This window comes from Anser anser (assembly GCF_964211835.1).
Source record: "Anser anser genome assembly, chromosome: 2".
NCBI lineage: Eukaryota > Metazoa > Chordata > Aves > Anseriformes > Anatidae > Anser > Anser anser.
Window position 1 is genome coordinate 104,804,983 of NC_139721.1, and position 19,262 is coordinate 104,824,244.

Genomic DNA, 19,262 nt, shown 5'->3' on the forward strand with positions numbered 1-19,262 from the left:
TTTTTTCTGTTGACTTTGGAATGCTTCATACTTTGTGTTGCTCTTTAATTTTGAATTAATTCAAACATAACTTCTCTAACATATACTAAGAACCAGGAGGCTATGTGTCACTGACAGTACAGATTCTATACTTGGAAAAATCTTAATAGTGGCTTGACCTTGGCTGTCTGCCAGACACCTAAGCAGTCACTTTCACTCCCCTTCCTCAACATAATGGGCAAGAAAATTGAATAAAAAACTCATATGGTCAGATAAACACAGGGATATCACTTGCAGGCAAAACAGATTCAAGTTGTGGAAAAGTAATTTAAGTTATTGCCAGTTAAAATAGATCTGGACAGGGAGAAACAAACTCAAAACCTAAAACATCACTTTTGCCTCTTTCTTCCCCAGGCTTCCCCAGCTCTCCCCCCCACCCCTTCCCTCCTTGGACTCCTACCTTCCCCAGGTTCCCAAGCGGTGCAGGGGTTGGGGAGCAGGGCTGCGGTCACCCCCAGCAGCTCCGCTGTGCCGCCCCTGCCTCCTCACACCTCTCCCCTGCTCCAGACTGGGCTCTCCAGGGGCTGCAGGGCAAGCTCTGCTGGGCGCCTGGAGCACCTCCTGTCCTGGCTGCTCGCAGGGCTGCTTCTCGCACTCCTTTCCTCACTGCCAGGCAGCGTTTGGCCCTTGCTGAGCTCCGCTCTCCCCGAGGAGCCCACCCGTGGCCGAGGGGCTCGGCCGGGCCCTGTGGTGGGGCCGCTGGAGCCGGCATGGGGCAGCCCCGGCTTTGCCTCATGGAGCGGCCCGGCAGGCCCCTAGTGCTGCCTGAGTGCCTGCACCCAGTACCACTTACTTAATTATGAGGTAACTATAACATCCCTTGAGCACATTATGAGTTTTATCCACAGGCTAGCAGCATACTTATTATTATTATTATATATATATATTTTAATCACAGTAGGATTATGACCTACACACTGGGACAATAGACAGTTTCTGAAAATTCTTCAAAAGAACCCCCAGCACAGATCTGTAGGAAGAAGGGATTGTTAGACCACGTAGCATTTTTGAATAAATTATTGTTCTTATTTTCTTGTTATATTTGCTCTTTCTTTCATACGTTAACACCCTATAACAATAAGAAGAAAACAAATACAATGGTGAAAACTACAGAGTTTAAGGTCAGACTTTTATGAAAAATGTCCACAAGGCCATGTCTTCTGATTTTATTTATTTATTTATTTATTTATTTATTTATTTATTTTGAAACATACTGTTTTGTTGTTTTCTTCCTATAGCAAGCACACCTCCTTCTCTTAACCCCAAGTTGCTCATGGGCAGCTTTGTTTTGCCTGTCCCTACTCCAGCTCCATGGGCTTGGAGTCACCCAGTAATTGGCTGCAGCAAATTTGTTAGGTAAGAAGTGACGAAACTGGGAGACTGCAACTATGGGAAGGTGAAACGTGAAGAGAAGATTGGGACTTTAGGAAATGAGGGTGGGACAGTGTTTTAGTGGATGTGTACAGGATGGGCTTCTAAACATGGGTGTTAGCATGGCAGAGCACAATCTTGGTGGTCATAGGTATACATATGTAAAATTTATGCATCAAACCTAAAATCTTTCAAGAAATTTCTTATGTCAAAATAATCTGGCAGTAAATATCAGAACATGGCTTAAAGTTAAACTAACAGAATCTCAAATTGCAACAAAGGCACCCTTTGGTAGTGACACTCTCCTTTTTACAGACAGAAAGCATACTCGCAACACAGATATCACCCAAGTAAAGTAACACAAATATAAGACTAATTAAATACACTTCATTAGATGTAATTGGCGGGTTGCAGAGACAGTACTCAGTGCATTAGAGATCATGATCTTCAAAAGTGTACATAGTCCTGGCTACAAGCTGTGGAGGAGACAGCGTGAGTGTAAAATAACAATAACCTGCAATTTCTTATAGTTGTTCCCCCACGTCCCCAACTCCCAATAAGAAGGCTCAGTCAATAATTAAAATAAGCAATTCGTATTTGACTTAAGATATAAAGATCTAAAATCATCTGCTTTTTCACTTGGTTTTGCTTTAGCATTCAAATTTAAGCACAAATGGAAGCATAAACACGCTGTCTTGGAAAGATGCTTTTACTAGTAAGGCATTTAACATGCAAATTTGTAAAATAAATTTATCTTACAAATGGCATTGCACAAAGATTACAATTACATCTTCTGTAGCCAGAAAGAAATGTGGAAAAGATAAGTTTTTTCAAAAATAACCTTAATTCAAGGAGAAACAGGCAGAAATTATAACAGTCTGATCATAGAAGCTTGCACTTTCAACTGGTACATAGAATTGCTAACTAGTGCAGGCTACTGTGCTCTTTATTACTATGAAGACAGACCTGACTGAAGCTGGATGATAGGTACATTTAATGAGGCACAGAATTTCCCATGAGAAAGTACAAGGATGAATCTGGAGGAGGTGGTTGTAGGAGTTTTTAAACTTAATTTGCCTAATTCTGCACTGTTTTCACTTCTGACTTGAGCTTCTTCTTTGTATAAAGCCCTATCAGTTCCAAATTCTTCCCTCGCCTGCAGTGGATTTCCATTTTACACATCACTGCAACCTATATGAGTATCTACATTATTTATAATGGCAGTAGTATGATGGGCCCTGTGTGTGTATAAGCCTTCACTGTGACAAGCAGTCCACTTCAGTCATATGGATATGAGTAATTTGCAGATGGACCCTGTGCTACAGACACATATTGGAACAGCTTTTGAAGAAATGCAGTTTGTGAGAAGCCCAGAAAGGATCACTTCAGGAAGAACAGCATCCTGTGAGCAGAACCCCACAGTGGAGCAGGGGAAAAATGACCATGAAGGAGCAGTAGCTGATGAAGCATTAGGGACTGACCTCAACCCCCATTCCTGGTTCTTCTGCGCTGCCCCGCGGGAGGACACAGAAAAGGATGGATGGTGTGGGGGAAGCTGTTTGTAGTTTGCTTTTAGTTTCTCACTGCTCTTGTCTGCTAATGATAGGCAGTACAATACATTAATCTCCCTACACTGAGTCTGTTTTGCCCTTGACGGTAATTGTTGAGTGATCTCCCTGTCCTTATCTCAAGACTTGATACCTTTTAAATTGTATTTTTGTTCCACTGTTCCTTTGGGAAGGGAGAGTTAGAGAGAGGTGTGGTGGTTTAGGCAGCCATCACTTTGAAACCACCACAAATATAGGTGAAATCGACAGTTACATCTCTTAAATGTTTCTTTTCAGACGCTCAGTTGATTCAGTATTCTCTGAGTTAAAGAAAAAGTCATCTGCCTGTCTCTGCTTGTAGTTCATATCATTTTGTGGGGTCATATTTCATACTTGGAAAGCACAACGTTGTAGCAGTCAGCTATAATTTCTTCTGAAAACACTTAGAGAAAGAATAATACTGTTTTTTAATAATTCACTGGTGTAGTTTGATAGCATATTTTTTCTTCTGAGGAAGTAACTAGGTTTAGCTCTCATTTTGATTATCCTTACTTCCATTTAGGAAGCTACTGGACAAGAAAGGGGCCTCAGCTCAACTTCTGGATTATCACTAGTGTCCACTGAGAGACACAAGTGTAGAGGAAAGAGAAGAGACATTCTGCTCTTTCTGCTTCCACTTTTTTAATGTTCTGTATTAACTTTATGTTATTAATGTTCTGTATTAACTTTTTTGACTCTGTGGTTGTCTTGGAAGGAAATGTTTTTAGAACTCACAATGAACATAATATGGTTCATATGTCCTCTTCATTGTTCATGTGTTATCTAATATCTCATCAGATGTAGTCTTGACTTTTCCCATTTCTTCTTAGAGAACACCATTCTCCTATGTGGAATATAATCTTAAAACCATCATTTTGCATTGCTGTGCTTGCATGCTACTGGCTTTACTTCCAGTTACTGTTGACTGCATTTTTTTAATATACTTGTATGAAGGACACCTTATAAGCATAAATTATGTTAAATTACATAATAAAAAAAACTATTACTGTGAATATATTTCAAGGTTGTCATAATGTGTCCATTTGAAAAAGAAGCTAGTTCAGTACCATGTTAAGTGTGATCATTTAAAATGTAATATACCTGAATTGGTTTAATTCTGTGCATATAATGGGGTATTTTGAACTTTGTATCAAGGTCATTTTTGCAGACTACCAATAGCTGACACTACTGCAGTGAGCCAAACTAATAAAACATAATTTATGTTGGCTTTAACTTAACTTGATGAGTAATTTTCTTAAAGAATACTGCTACACCTGCTAAACTTCATTACTTATAAAAATACTGTAAGCCATTGCTTTGTCTTTTGGTATACCTTCTGTTCTGTGGTTGTATGTTGTACTATTGCTCTTTATTGTAAGAGGATGAAGGTGAAACTAGTCTGAAACATCACTGAGCCCAGTTCTAGTCCTATAACACTCCTGTGTGATATATAGAGACTTAGAGCTACCTAAGGCTAGGTGAATGACAGTTACGGCATTTATTTATTTATTTATTTATTGTTTGAAGCACAGAGAATAATGCTTTTCCAACTGAAAAGCAACCCACCATCAGGAACAAACAGAATTAGGCTGAATACTTAACACGTTGAAGTCTGATTTCGTAAGGTAATAAGTTGTGTACAGTCATTTGGTCTATCCAGTATGAAGTTAGGAGATCAAAAATACAAATCCTTCAGATATCAAGCTGTGTTACAAGCTTGTTCACACAACTTATTTACAATACATGAATGCCTGAAATGGAGTCTGCTGTCCACTTATCTTTTTATACTGCAGATAACAAAAACCCACAGAACATCTTGTCTGTTGAAGGACATTATGGTTATTAGCTATAAAATTAATAAACCCATTAAATGGATACATCCAGGGAAAGTTATATTCATACATTCATACCTGCAATAAAGATTTGAGTGCATAATAATTACAATAAAATCAGGCCTCCAGGCTATTCTAGGCACTACTACATATAATCAAATCACAGAGAGCAATGCAATTACATGTTCTAAAAAGAGTAATACAGTACGAAAAATAATAGAGCAATCTGTTTGTAAACCCCAAATCAAAAGTAGGTGTTTCCAGTGATATTCTGCACTACTGTGCTTTCCATCTGAAGTGTTCAAAGTACTTGATGTTATTTAATGTGAAACTCTTTTGCAGGTGAGAAAAATGAGACTTCAGACTACCCTGACTTTATCAAATAACTAAGCTTCTTATTTTGTGGTTTCCTTCTTAAAAAGAAAACCACAATGTCTTCCTTATATCATTTGTAACACCATTATTTTCTATATATTTCTTATGCACCAATAACATCCCTGTCTTAAACATATATATTTGCAGTTTGAGGTTTTGAATCACAAAGTATAATGTTCATCTCATTATGCTCCCACATTCTTGGTGTGGGACAATTTGTGAAAGATGAGTCTTCAGCATGAAAAATTAATTTCTTTATTTTTTTGTCTTGGTCTGTATGAAATGGTCTTCCTAGGCTCAATTAGTTCTGCATATATAGATATTTGTACAGACTGATAGAATTTTAGAACAGAAAATTCATGTGAAACAAGTAAATCATTTACCTTGTCTTTTTGGAAAAAAAAAAAAAAAAAGTAATTGTATTTTCAATACCTTCTGAACCAAAGGTTCAGAACTGAAGTTTGGAATTGAACATTGGGTTCAAGAGGTCTTAAAGGAGAAAAAAAAAATATATATATATATGATGTTTAAACAACATCAAGGGGATGAGGATCTTTCCTTGGAGAAGGTGAAAGATAAAGTGAACAGGATGTTCCCCAAACCTTCAAAGTGATATGAACTGTTATGGTTGGTTTAAGTGAAAAGATATAAACACTTCCTCTCAAGCACTGAAGTACTGAAAGCAGTTATTGTTTGTGGCTGTTCCCATCAGTTCCCAAGCTAAAGTGTGTTATGTTTTTTTCTGCTTCTGAATACTCAGTGGGAGTGAATTCCAACAAAGGCAGCGTCTGCAAATTTTGGCTAACAACCTGAGGTTTGTTATGAACATCTCCATGTGAATTACTGTGAAATATTGGAATACCTATACTTTAAGGAATCTCTTTGTCATTCTCTTCAGATTAGCAAATCACTTTCCTTAAGCATCATAATGACTTGGTGACTATGAAGATTTTTCTATTTTCTACAGCATTTGATAGTTCTGATATTGCTGAAGAGTCTAGAATCTCCAAAATCTCTGTACTGGACTAACAAATCTGAGAAAAAAAATATATATATATGTCCTATCTGGGTATCTTTTTCTTCACTGCAGTCTCTTCCTAATCTGGGGTGCTATGCTTGTATATCCAATTCCCATTTAAGTCTTCTCTAAATGTCATGCACACATTATTGCCATTGCTCAGTTTTTGCTACTAAGTTATCTTACATGAAAATCAATGAAAACGTGAAGATAATTCAAACCTTCTTTTGCAGCCCTTTAAGAAACCTGCATCCTGTTTTGTAAGCAATGCCTGCCCTCTCTTGTGATTGCTTTCATTCCTGCTGCTAGCTTTTAGGCAGCACTTGGATTTACTGTGATAAATCAGTCCAGTAACCAAGACTTGTCTGAGGAAACCTGGTGTAGAATACTTACAGCTTCATGATCACCATACTATCTGTCAGAAGAAGAAGAAAATCAAACTAGTAATTCAGGAGAGCAGACATTTGGGAACTCTTGCCTGGCACTTGCTTGTCACACACGGAGTTTCCCTACAGCAGACATATTCAGTGAGGAACTTAAAAGCTGGAAAGAGGCTTTGCTGCATTCAGTGATCTGAACTCCTGCTGTCCCTGGATTCTGCAAGGAGATCATAATTTAAGAAAAAGAAAGCACCCCAGCTTCCAAAATACATGTATTTTTAGCAATAGTGTGGTGGGTGAATGTGTTTTGTTTTCTTTTCTTTTCTTTTTTAGCTTGCATCCTCTAGATGGAGTAAACATTTACAGGTTTTACTTGCATTGGATGTTGTCGTGTAGCTAAGCAATTGGTATAGATTTTAGAAGGATGATAGATTTGGCAGTTGTTCAACATTCATATTCCCATTGCGGTCTTTTTATTTTATTTTATTTTATTTTATTTTATTTTATTTTATTTTATTTTATTTTATTTTATTTTATTTTATTTTATTTTAATTTATTTTAATTTATTTTAATTTATTTTTTTTTTAATAGTGTGTGAGCCAGCAGCAGAAAGAAGCTAGAGCTGGAACTACACCAGCTGTGCAGCACAGTGGACTCTATACTGCAAAAGGTTGAAGGATTTTATAGTGGTTTATCCACAGAATTTCAGAGAAGTTGCTGAGAATGTCACATTGTCATAGCCAACATGGGTTCAGGAGGGGAAAGTCCTGTTTAACTAATTTAATTTCCTTTTATGCCAAGGTTACCCATCTAGTTGACAAAGGGCAGCCAGTTGATGTAATCTTTTAGATTTCAGCAAAGCTTTTGATACTGTCTGTCACAGTATCCTTCTTGACAGAACGTCTGGCATACAACTAGAGAAATATTTAATATGATGGATGAATAATTGGCTGATGGGTCAGGTTCAAAGGGTTATAATAAATGGGGTTGCATCAGGCCAGTGGCCAGTCATTAACAGTGTTCTTCAGGGCTCTAAATTAGGAGGAGCTGTTGATTCCCTTGAGGATGGAGAGGCCTTGCAGAGAGATCTTAACAAATTAGAGAGTTGGGCAATCAACAGCTGCATGAAATTGAACAAGAGCAAGTGCCGGATTCTGCACCTGCAACGGGGTAACCCTGGCTATATGTACAGAATAGGGGACAAAAGGCTGGAGAGCAGTCCTGAGAAAATAAATTTGTGGTTTTTGGTCAATGGCAAGATTAATATGAGTCAACAGTGTGTTCTGGAAGCCAAAAGGGCCAACCTTTATTCTGAGGTGCATCAAGTACAGCATTGCTGACTGATCAAGGGAAGTGATTGTCCCAGTGATTGTGTTCAGGAAAGAGGAGTTTTCCTTTCACTGACTGGCTATATTTGTGCTCTTAGATTATAAAGCAAAACAGAAATTTAATTAAGAGTTCGATTTCCATCTATGTAATCTCTTATTGTGTTGCTTTTAATGTTTTCTGAGCATGTTATTGATACTTATAGAATGTCTAACTGAGATTTTATATTCCCCTTATTTCTGTATTAGAAATAAAATTTTACTAAGTTAACAATCACCAAAATATTCATTTTGTAAGATTCATGAATCTTAAAAGAAATTATCATTTTAATTTAGTCTGACTTTATGCATAGGGAATAATGTTTTCGTCTGATAAAATTCATCTAATATATACTATAATAAATCCATAATTTGTTGAAAATAGAGTCTATTCTTCACATAAATGCTTAATTATTTTATTTTTAAATCTCTTGTTGAATGAGATCAGTTGCGTTAACTGCTGTTGCACTGAATTCCTTTCAGCACCTTTCAGCTGCTGTCTCATTCTGCACTTCTTACTACTGGCTTAAATCATTCTTTGCTTTCATCATCATTTTTTTCCATGTGGTTTATGTAAAGGATCTGTAAAGGTTTATCAAAACTATACTGATAATGCTGTGCTTTTAACTCAATACTTTACTATTTTTGTCTATAAATATGCTTCATAGTAATACATTTCATGAATGAAAAAATCTTCAGACAGCAATTTCCAGAGAGAAGGGGGATTTTACACGGAGTTTTTATATGTTTTCTCTCTTAAACTTGTAAAGTTTAATATAAAATACACTTTTTATAGATACCATGTTTTTTTCTTGGTACTAAAGCAACAGATTTGGCTAGCAGTAGATCAAAAAAGAGCTATCAGTACTGCTACATTCACTGCAGTTCTGCTAAGATTTTACCTGGTTCTTTGTGTTGTGAATTTTACATTTTTAGTTTGCGTGATTCTTTTACGTACTGGGCTTCAAAAGCAGTAGGTGAAGTACAGTGTCAGGGAAATTACTCTGTCCTGAAGTATAGTTAACCTGCATGGCCGTGTTCACACAGTGATTTCCAATGCCCTTATTATTTCTCATTTGCTACACTTTCTCCAAAGATACTTTTTACTGTTACTTGTGTAGCTCTGACATTTAGCATTCTAAGAACTGTTGTCTTTCTTTGTGATTTTCCTTATACGTATGCTTCACCTGAGAGTTGCATTGGTAAATATTGTAATAACATTTTTGATGTTCTTAGAGCTCTTCAGACGAAACCTGCTGTGTTATTTTATAAATATTGCTGTAAATGCTTTGTAACAGCTTTCTTCATTGTTCTGTTTTATTTCCTTTGTTTTTCTCTCCTTGAATATCAAATGAAGAAAGTTTCACTGAGTTAAATATTTGTGAGAGTGGTTGTTTTGATTGTGATCTCTTCTGAATGTTTCAGGTCTGCAATAGCTTTTATGAAACTAGGGAGCAAAAATTGCTTAGAACCGTGAAACATATGAATGGTACTAGAAACTTGTTTTATGAATGATGACATTTCACAATGACATTTCTCAGCTGACCCACAGAAATATTGGGAGAACAAAACAAAACAAAACACATAAATATGGAAAATGATATGAGATCTTTATTTATCCAGTTTTAGTTGTTGTTTTAAAGAAATTGACGCTACAATGAAATGTGAAAATTATTTGAAGTAGCATCTGTTAATAATACCACTTGTTAGCAATAAGTGAGTGCTGTTTGGCAAAGCACATGCACAAGATGTGTGTTCATAGAAAAGCTTCTCTGAGTTGTGAGATTAAAAGTTTACTAAAAATATTTTTCACTCTCTATCAATCTTTTATCAGAACTTTGTTATGCTATCATAACAAAAAATACAGTTTTTTAAATAGTCAAATGTCTAGGAACTGCAGTTCATTGAAAGTGAAGACAACCTGACTTTCTAAGTCAGTTTGGCCCTTTGACCCAACCTTTCACTTTTAATGCTAATACAGGTGTCACATTAACTTCTGTGAAAGAAAAATAAGGTTTTTATTTCACTCGTTTATTGGGGATTTTATTGTGGCTTTTTTTGCCAGACATACAGGCCAACAAAGAGCTAATGTGTTTGTATATTTCTATGTATTGTGTGATATCCAAGATGATGAGTTAATTTGCGAAAAGAGACCAGTGTCTCTGCCATCCACACCAGATCTGAAAGGTAGTTTACAGACACCTTTTTTAGCTTGATGATGAAAAAGGAATTGTCACACAATGTAACTTTATAACAACATCATTCTACAGAAGCAAGGAGAAGAGTCATTCTTGCACTTTTTATCAGACTTGCTCAAATACTTTGAATGCATTCATAACAGGGAACTTGGAAATGTTTTTTTCATAAGTTGCCAAAGACAGTGCAGCCAAGCAGAATCAGAATCTACTTTATTAGTATATATAGCCCAAACTCTTTGCAATTATTTGATGCTTTTATCCTCAACATCTAAAAGGAAATTGAAAATATTTTCTTTTACATTTTGCCTTATATACAAGAAGATTGTATACAACCTTACTTTACATAGAAGTAAACAGAAACACAAAGGGATGTAAAAGTGAGACTTTCAAGAAGCATATTATTCATGTATTAATAAAATTTATTACAGTGGCTCATAGGAAGCCACAGAGAAGTGATTGCAGGACAGAAAACTGGGCAAATAGTTGTTTCATTTAAAGAGGAAATAGTGGCTCTTTGGGTACTTCATTCAGAGTCCAGGAAAGGCATTTTCTGACTAAATTAAGAAATAGAAACAAATTAAGTTTGTATAAGGAGAATTTAGGATAGGAAAATGGCGTGATTGGACAGTTGAGGAAATAAAATATACAGATTACAGAAGTTATGATGTGTCAGTAGAGAACCTATATAGGTCAAGATCCCCATTTCAAAGATTGTTCAAAACTCTTTAAACTTAATGTACAGTTTATTCATTTACTTACGTGCTTATTTTTCTTGCAAATGCTTTTATTAAAATAAGCAATTTGTTCTAAAAACAAAAAGTATGTTTGGTCAATGGGTACTATTGGTATTTTTTAGTAAAGAACAGAATTGCATTTCAGTCTGCCAAGAAAATTTTGGTTGATGAGCGAAGAAACTACAGAGATTGTATCCAAGAGAGGGAGAATCCTAAGACTGCATCCTAAGCTACACAACAATTTGAAGCAAATATTTGTATGTAGGATCAATTTCAAATAACGAGAAAAGTCAGAGCTAAGAGATAGACAAGAATGCTAGATGTGTGGCTGACAGAAGAACTTCAGTTTTCTCCCTGGAAGCATTTGATCTTTCGTTTTAATTTGTCCAAATTATATTTGATATTCCATTTTAATTCCAAGTAGATCATAAAACCTCTTAATATGATGGTGCTGGAACAATAGCAGAGGTGATATTTAATAGAATGGACACTCACATATATATATTTCTTTATTATGATCTTGCAGGGAGGGTTGTTAGTTAGCTTTTAGAATAAGGTATCTTCAGTCAAGTCATTATTTTTGTTCTCTCTGTTATTGGAGCTGGAACCTCTAACTTCAGGATACGTATACCTAAAAATAAATCTGCAATGTGTATTGCACTATGTGTATTAAGCACATTTACATTTTCTTTAGACATTGTAAAGTAATAGAAAGTATAGCTTTCCTGTTTTTTTTAGTGCTCTTCAGTGGTTTATATGTATATATATTAAGCCAGTGTTCTGTATTTTGAAGCCTGAATTCTGCCATGATATTTTGCTATGATTAATTCCAAAGGAATTCAGAGGGACTAATTTAGAAGGATTGAATTAATTGTAAGAATATCAGAACTATCTAATTAATGTCTCACTTATGTGTACTTCCAGCCTTTATACTATTTGCTTATATCTCCTAGAAGACTTCTGAGAATGCAAAGAATCTGGCTTTCCCCTTTATCACTCAAAGAAATAAAAAAATAAAAATAAAAAAATGTGATGATACATATTCATTTGTCAATGAAAACACTAGCATTGGATGACAACAGTATCATGTTCTCAGATGCTGAACATTTTACTGTTAAGTTAGATGTGGAATGAAAGAATTCTCCATCCTGAGATAGAAATCAGAAAGAAGTTTTGCGTGGGAGGAAGAAGAGGAGGTGTCAAGTGAGACTAAAAGGGACACAGAAAGATCAAAAAACAGTCCTGTATCAGCACAATTTTAGATAGATAGAAGATCAGTGTCATTGCTTGTATGGATGCAGCACTGTAGTGCCAACATGGAATAGAAGCATAAGCTGTCAACTGTGTCTGTTTAATGTTTCTTTGCAGTTCTTCAGATAGATCTAGCTTTTCAAAAGTGGGAAATACTGATGGAAATAATAGCCCACTGCTAAGTGGGGAGAAATGAAGGATTAGAAGACAGAGACAAGTATAAAATATAATCTAATAATGATGCTGTGTAAAGGTGCCTGATACATTTATTTGAGTAAAATCTCTGTTTCCATGTCATAAGGAAAAATAATATTGTTTTGTTTTATATTCTGTTTCATCGTCATAACATTCATTTTGCACACTGGCCAGCTGATGCTCAGAGTAGATGTGATGGCAGAGAAGTTGCTGGGTTCAGCACTAGCAATAGGAATCTTGCTAAACACTTAAGAGTGCTTATTTTGCACTGATGCATCTGGCACAATAAACATCATCTACCTTTGGTTTTATTAAGGAGCTTGACCAAATCAGTTCTGAAAACAGTGGCGAGATTTGTCTAGAGAATATGCAGGGAAATTCAGGAAAAAAGCAAGGGAACAAAGCAAAGTGGAGAATCTGTAAGTATTACTGATGTGCATTAAACCAGATTTTTATTATTTAATTTAAAGCCAGAATTACAAATTGAACATATTGTTAAAGAAATTAAATTAAAAAAATATATATATTTTTTTTTTCAATGTACTAAACAGCAAGGATGAATGAGATCTGAATAAGAAATGTAAACTTCCTGAGCTCACAACAGGATTTGATTTTGTGAACCTTGTGCTGGCCCCTCTCCACATGAATACAATTGACCCATAGTGAAAATAGCAAGATGAAGAAATCCTTCAGGTAGTTTCTCCAGCTCCAGTGATCTTCCTAGCTGTGGTGCAGATTTGCCTGAAGTGTCTAGTGCATATATGTGCATCTACCCAAGAAAGTATAACTTGTTATTGATAACTTAGGGTACTATATTCACTCTAATGCTGATAATACTGACTGGAATATGTGAGACAACACTGTTTCCCGTTTGCCAAATTCTGCAACCTTTCTCTAGCCCTCTTATACCTGAACCAAAATAAACAAATCCAAACTTTTATTATTTTTTTTTCCTTTTGATCACTAAAATGTTAGGTTCATGGGTATTTTATGAACAGACTGAATAGGCTGTAATTTTTGTCTTAATTCCCCATAGTTGGTGTCTTAGATTAAACTGAAAGCAGTTTTAATAGAAGATGCTTCAATGATTCTAGACTGTAATGAAGGAGTTTTGGTTTCAATAGTGTTTCAAAGAGGAAGGGGTAGAGAGGGGAAGGGGGCAGCATTTGGGATTGGTTTTGGATTTTTATTTCTTGAATGGGGGGGTGGTCCTTATGACTGACTGATGGCTACTGTTTTTTGTTAAATTATTTCTGCTTATGTTTGGAGACTGTTATGTTGCATAGTTGGTTACAATCTCTGGCATGTTGTTTGGCGATTGTTGGCAAAGCGTTTTTGGTTTTACTCTGTGATTCATTATTTTCATGTAAATACCAATCTGCAAAAAATGAGTAGTAGTCACCAGTAGGAAGCTGTACTTTTGAGACATGAGCGTCTACATTCTCCGCTTCTTGTCTTGGTCAGTAGAGTGCATGTAGAAGGCAAAATAGTGACAACACACCACGGAGGATACCAATTAATCTGTTGCAGTGCCATCTCCTAGCACTGAAAACTGTATAAGTGCTGAGAAAAAAAAAAATAAAAAAGAAAATGCGCTTGCTTCAAGACTTTCTAGAGCTTGACTTTTTGCTCTTTTTGTTAGCAGTTGGAAAAATCTGACGACTTCTTCACAGGAGTTTTAATGATTTTGCTGTGGAGGAGAAAAATAATTTTCAGCAGTCAATGGGGGTGTTTATTTAAAATTTCCTGAACTGTCACTTATTCAGCCACATGACAAGGTTGTTGTTGATGAATTGACAGAGCTGTGAATCAAGATTTCCTGCCCATCTGCCTTCCCCCCTTGTCATCCTTGTCGAATTTCTGTTTTTGAAATCAGGGAGTATTAACTTTTTTTAAAAGAAACAATACATTCTCTGTAAGCATAGTTCCTTTTTCTTCCTACCTCCTAAGTGTTTTAAAAGTGTTGATCTTGTTTGTTGTCTGACTGATAAGCAGGGGGCAAAAAGTCTGTCAATGCAATTTTGGTAAAGAATTTAGAACACGGGAATATCTTTACATTTATTTGGTAGAATTTCAAAAATACCTAAATTGCTTATGAACAAGTTAACTATTTGCACTTATTAGTAATACTGTTATTAATAATATGTATGAATACAAGGTGGATTCAAGTATAATGTCCGTTATTTTGTATTATATTAACAGTTAGTTATATTACAGATGATACACAAAATATGACTCCAAGACTTCATGTTATGGGTTTGGATATTATAATACTCTGAGGCAATGGAGTGCAGATTCTGTCAGCTTTACTTAATCTTGTAAATAAGATGCTTAACATTAATGCAATTACAAAAAGGATTAGTATGTAGTCCATGCAATAATATGACACTTTTTTTTTTTCTCTTCCTCTGCATTGTAGTTTGCTGCCATTATTGTGAAGATTTTTTTTATTATTTTTTTTCTGCTGTGTAGTGTTCTTTTTTTGACTGTGAATACTATATAATTAGAGAGTCCTGGGAGGAAACAGGAACCCATTTAGCAGCAAAGTTAACTTGGACCTTTAGACATTAGGGAATGAGAGGTCTTCAATGACTGTCTTAAACTTTCTACATCTTCTTGACAGTAGTTAAGATTTTACTTCTTTAGTTCTTTGTGTTTACTATTAATGGGTCAGATGCTTGTCTTTCAAAATTAATACCAGACAATTTCAAATCATGTTTTAAAGTTTTTCATCACAAGCAACAAGTGAGCTAGAGATAAAATTATGCCATTTGGAACATTTGCCATGGAAAAGTTTCTAGCTGTAGTGTTTTGGTTTTGTTTTATTTTGCATAAATGTAGCCTCTCAGTTTTGACTTTAAAGAAAACTGGCCAAAATATTTTGAAATTCTAATTAAAATATTTCTAATAGCTGTTGAGGCACAGTGTGTGAAAGAAAGGTACCTTAATAACGAAAACTATTTATGAAAAACTGAGGTAAAATGCAAACGAATAAATGGGAGCTATAAAAGTCGTGATCCCGTGCCTTCTTATTGCAACCTCATACATTGGTGCATTCTTCTTCTTTATAAGGATGGAATGCATGGGGGGAGGAGGGATAAGGTAGGTGTCTAATTACTTTTCCAGTGTAAAATAAAATTTGCATCCTTTATTCCTCTAAGAGATTATGGTATCAGCCAGTTGTACTTGTTTGCTGTACAGTGTAAAGTTTCAGGTTACACAAAACTGATCTGTTATTAACAATACACCAAATTAAGCGACTCTTCCAAAATCTTTGACTTTGAGTCTTTTCAAAAAAGTACATAGGTAGGTCACCTTACCCTACCTGGAATCAGCAGGTATTATACCAAGCTAAAATTACCTTTAGGCATGTGCTTTTGTCTTTACCAATAAGACAGCTTGCAGTTTCTAATCCAAGAATTATAATTTGTCAGTCTTTGTGGAGTCTGCATGTGTAGATTTATTAATATTTTGAAAGCAATGAATAGCACAGAACTGTTTCATCTTTCATTTATCACAAATCCACATTTTTTTCTTGGAAAATAGGATATTGAAACTGAAATACAGTAGCTGACTGTTCTAAATAGTCTGATAAATTACACCAACACAATGCCAGACTGATGTTTAGTCTTAATTGCATTTGCTTTAATAATTTTTAACTTTTCTTATAACAATATTGACTGGAAAAATTGGAACTACAAATGTGCATCTCTACAGCTCAACTACTATGGCTGTCTTCCAAAGTGGCTTACTTTCTTCAGCCTGAAAGAAAAACTGAATGTGGGAAACTTGAACAGTTGCATTGAAGCGTAAATCGGTTACTTACTGCAGGATCAGTGATTTAGATTGTCAGTGATCCTCTGTAGTGACAGAAGGTGCCTATAATAAAATTCAGTCTGTGAAACTAAACCAGAAGATATGGGTACACGTATAAGTACCCATTAGTGATTGAGGGTGCTGTCCTTCAAAAATACTGCAGAACCAACCCTTGCAATCACACTGTCTATTGTTGTAATGATAGTCAGCTGTCAAGTCTTGTGCTTTAGCTGCTTATGAAGAACATACTTTGTATAACATAAACATTGGAAATAAGCATCGCTTTCTGTTCTAACTGTTATTTTTACCATCTTCTTCTAACAACAATAGCAACTTCCCAGGGACAAGCTGTTAGATAAATCTGAAGAAAAATAGAGAAGTGAGCTTCCAAAATACATATGGGTTCAAATTTCAGCATAAGCTACTGCACATTATCAAATTAACATTTATGATCTCTGTCTGCTTTACTTCACATTACTTCTACTGGTTTGGCTATAGGCCCTAAAAAAGTAATTGCTCATAAGAAATGTTATAGGGAACAGATGGAAATGTTAATGATTATGTCTGTGTCACACCTGAGGTTATGTCTTACAAGGGCTAGTTATATAATTAGACTGCATGGTATGGATGAAATATAAAAATTATAAAGTCCAAACTAAAGGAAGGAACTTTGATGCATACATGCTGATAGAAATCTTGGATACTGCTTAAGAATTTATAGATGCAGAAAAGTAGGAATGCAGGATGTGTGTTTTTTTTTCAATACCTTTTCTATCATAAATATATATATTTTTTTCAGTGTTTCATACTGCTTTCTCTTCTAAATGTCATCTATCTACATTTAGACTTCTTTTTATATACTTACAATAATTGACTCAAACAGGAGCAAATTTTTATGACAAAAAAACAAACTAGATGTTCCTAATTCTAAACAAAAATCAGCTTTCCTACACATGAATATTGCGCTGGACAAAACATACAATAGCAAAGAAATTGTAAAATAAGTCTTAGATTGCTATAATGGCCTTTATACTGCTGACCGCTAAAAGCTAGGAAGAGGGAAGACTGTATTACTCATCCTTTTTCTTAAAGTTTCATCTTCGGTTAGCTGTCAGGATATTCGGTCTTACCAATAACATCCATTCTTTTCACTTTATTCTTTAGACTGACTTTTACATTATTCTTTAGGTCATTCAAATGAGGAACCATCATTATGAGGAACAATCATTTCCATGTTGCATAGTCGAAACAGCATTTTATTTAACTGAATTTAGTAAAAATATGTGTGTTACTTATCCCAAGCAATATAAGAGTTTAGATTTGGTAAAGTATTTTCAAAACCTGATGATGTGTTGTTGGTTTTTTTTGTTTGTTTGTTTTGTTTTGTTTTGTTTTTAGTGTAGACTAGGAATAACTCCACTTTACAAAAAAACACTACTGATGTATATGATCACATCCAACATACAGCATGCAGTGGTGGAGATTCTTTAGGGTTAAGATGAATCCATCCTAAAAAGGAAATTTACCTGTGTAAAAGCTCTACGCCATTTAAATTTTAGCTGCTATATCAGAATTTATAATTCCTTTTCCTGATCTTTTGTTTTCTCCAAAGGCTATGCATACTGCTAAGTCCCTTTTACGTTTGATTTAAGTGAACTCTGGAACTTTCATTTAATGGGAACTTTGCCTTGTACAGGAATAGTAATTATATTCCTAGTAGATATCTTGGTGACTTTCACTTAAGCAAAGGAGTAAGAGAATGTCAGGAATATTCTTTCATTTTGATCATTAGTGTGAATTTCATCATACTCTGAAGTCTCTGTGCCATGGAATATCTGCAGTCAGAAACTGCTGTGAGTAAGGAATGCTGCTTTCTTTTTTGGCTTCAGTTGTGTTCTAGATCTTTCATAAAATGGGAGAGGAGCATCAAGTCTGCAGTATTTGAAAGAAAGACTTGTCTGCATTTGAAACTGTTACTGTACAATCCTTGCTTTTAAACAGAAGGCTAGACTCAATTTTTATTGCCTGATAACGTTTTTAAACTCTTTAATGTTGCTGACTGTATGGCAGATATTTAAGTAAAACCTTTTATACAAATCCTTCAGATTTGCTTAGGGAAAATAGAAGTTGTCCTGAAAATAAGGATAGCATTTTAGAAGTTTAAGCTTCTGATCTTCTGCAGACACTACCAAATAACAAAATTAATCCAATAATACGCAGTTCCTTAAAGAGAGAAGATGTAATAGATCTCGCTAGCTGAATTAATTGATTTTATATGTAAATGTAATCCTTTTTATAAAGACAGATTTGTTCCTACGAATACAATGTGAAGTAATGAGGTTGTGTAAATCTGATGGTGTTTCTACCTCATGTCTGAAAGCTTCAAAGATGAAAGAGAAATTCATGATCTTTTTGCAGTCAAGTTTAAATAATTAATTTGCTTGCTTACAATTCAGAGCATACTGATAAAGAGAAATATCTATCAGAGTGAAGATTTTGCAGTCAAAGATATTAAATATGGCTATGAAACATGACTTACTGAGCTCATTTTTTAACATCCCATTTACACCCACTGATGGTGTTATGGATATTATGCTGCTGTATAATTTTCCAGAGTCTGCATTGCTTTCATATTGTTTACTCTTTTGCTGTGCAAACACATAAGACATGTTTGATGTGAACTGAAGAGGAGGTATAGATGAAGAACTATAGACCAGAGCAAAAATTTTTCATTAGCTGCATTACTGCAAGTATAGCAAGCCTTCATGCATCTCAAAGGTTATAAGCAAAATAATCTTGTCTATCTGAATGGACTGCACTGGAATGAGTAACAGAACTTGCATGGTCTATGTGAGAGATAAGAACATCCTCCATAAAGCCAGATGAGTTTTATTTAAGAGGGAATCTTTCCATGGAAAATAATGCACTACAGGATAAATATCCTTAAATTCAAAGATGCATTCTTCTCTGTTTAATGCTATCTTTATACTTTTGCCTTTCTCAAACAAGAGAGGTTTGGGATTTTTTTTTAGTACTAGGATGTCAAACCTCTCTCCTGAAGGAGGTATTTGATGGGATAGCACATTAGAGATGTGTTAGCTGC

General features: G+C 35.2%; 1 protein-coding gene and 1 long non-coding RNA gene across 4 annotated transcripts in view; one reads left to right on the forward strand and one right to left on the reverse strand.

Annotated features, from left to right (window-relative positions):
* LOC310895520 overlaps positions 1 to 742 on the reverse strand; it is a 44,857-nt gene extending 44,115 nt beyond the window's left edge. The window contains exon 1 of the long non-coding RNA XR_014580751.1: positions 440 to 742. This is a non-coding gene — a long non-coding RNA (uncharacterized lncRNA). The remainder of the gene's footprint in view (positions 1 to 439) is intronic.
* Positions 1 to 19,262, forward strand: part of CNTNAP2 (contactin associated protein 2) — a 1,168,055-nt gene that overhangs the window by 175,552 nt on the left and 973,241 nt on the right. The gene's annotated exons all lie outside the window — the stretch shown is intronic.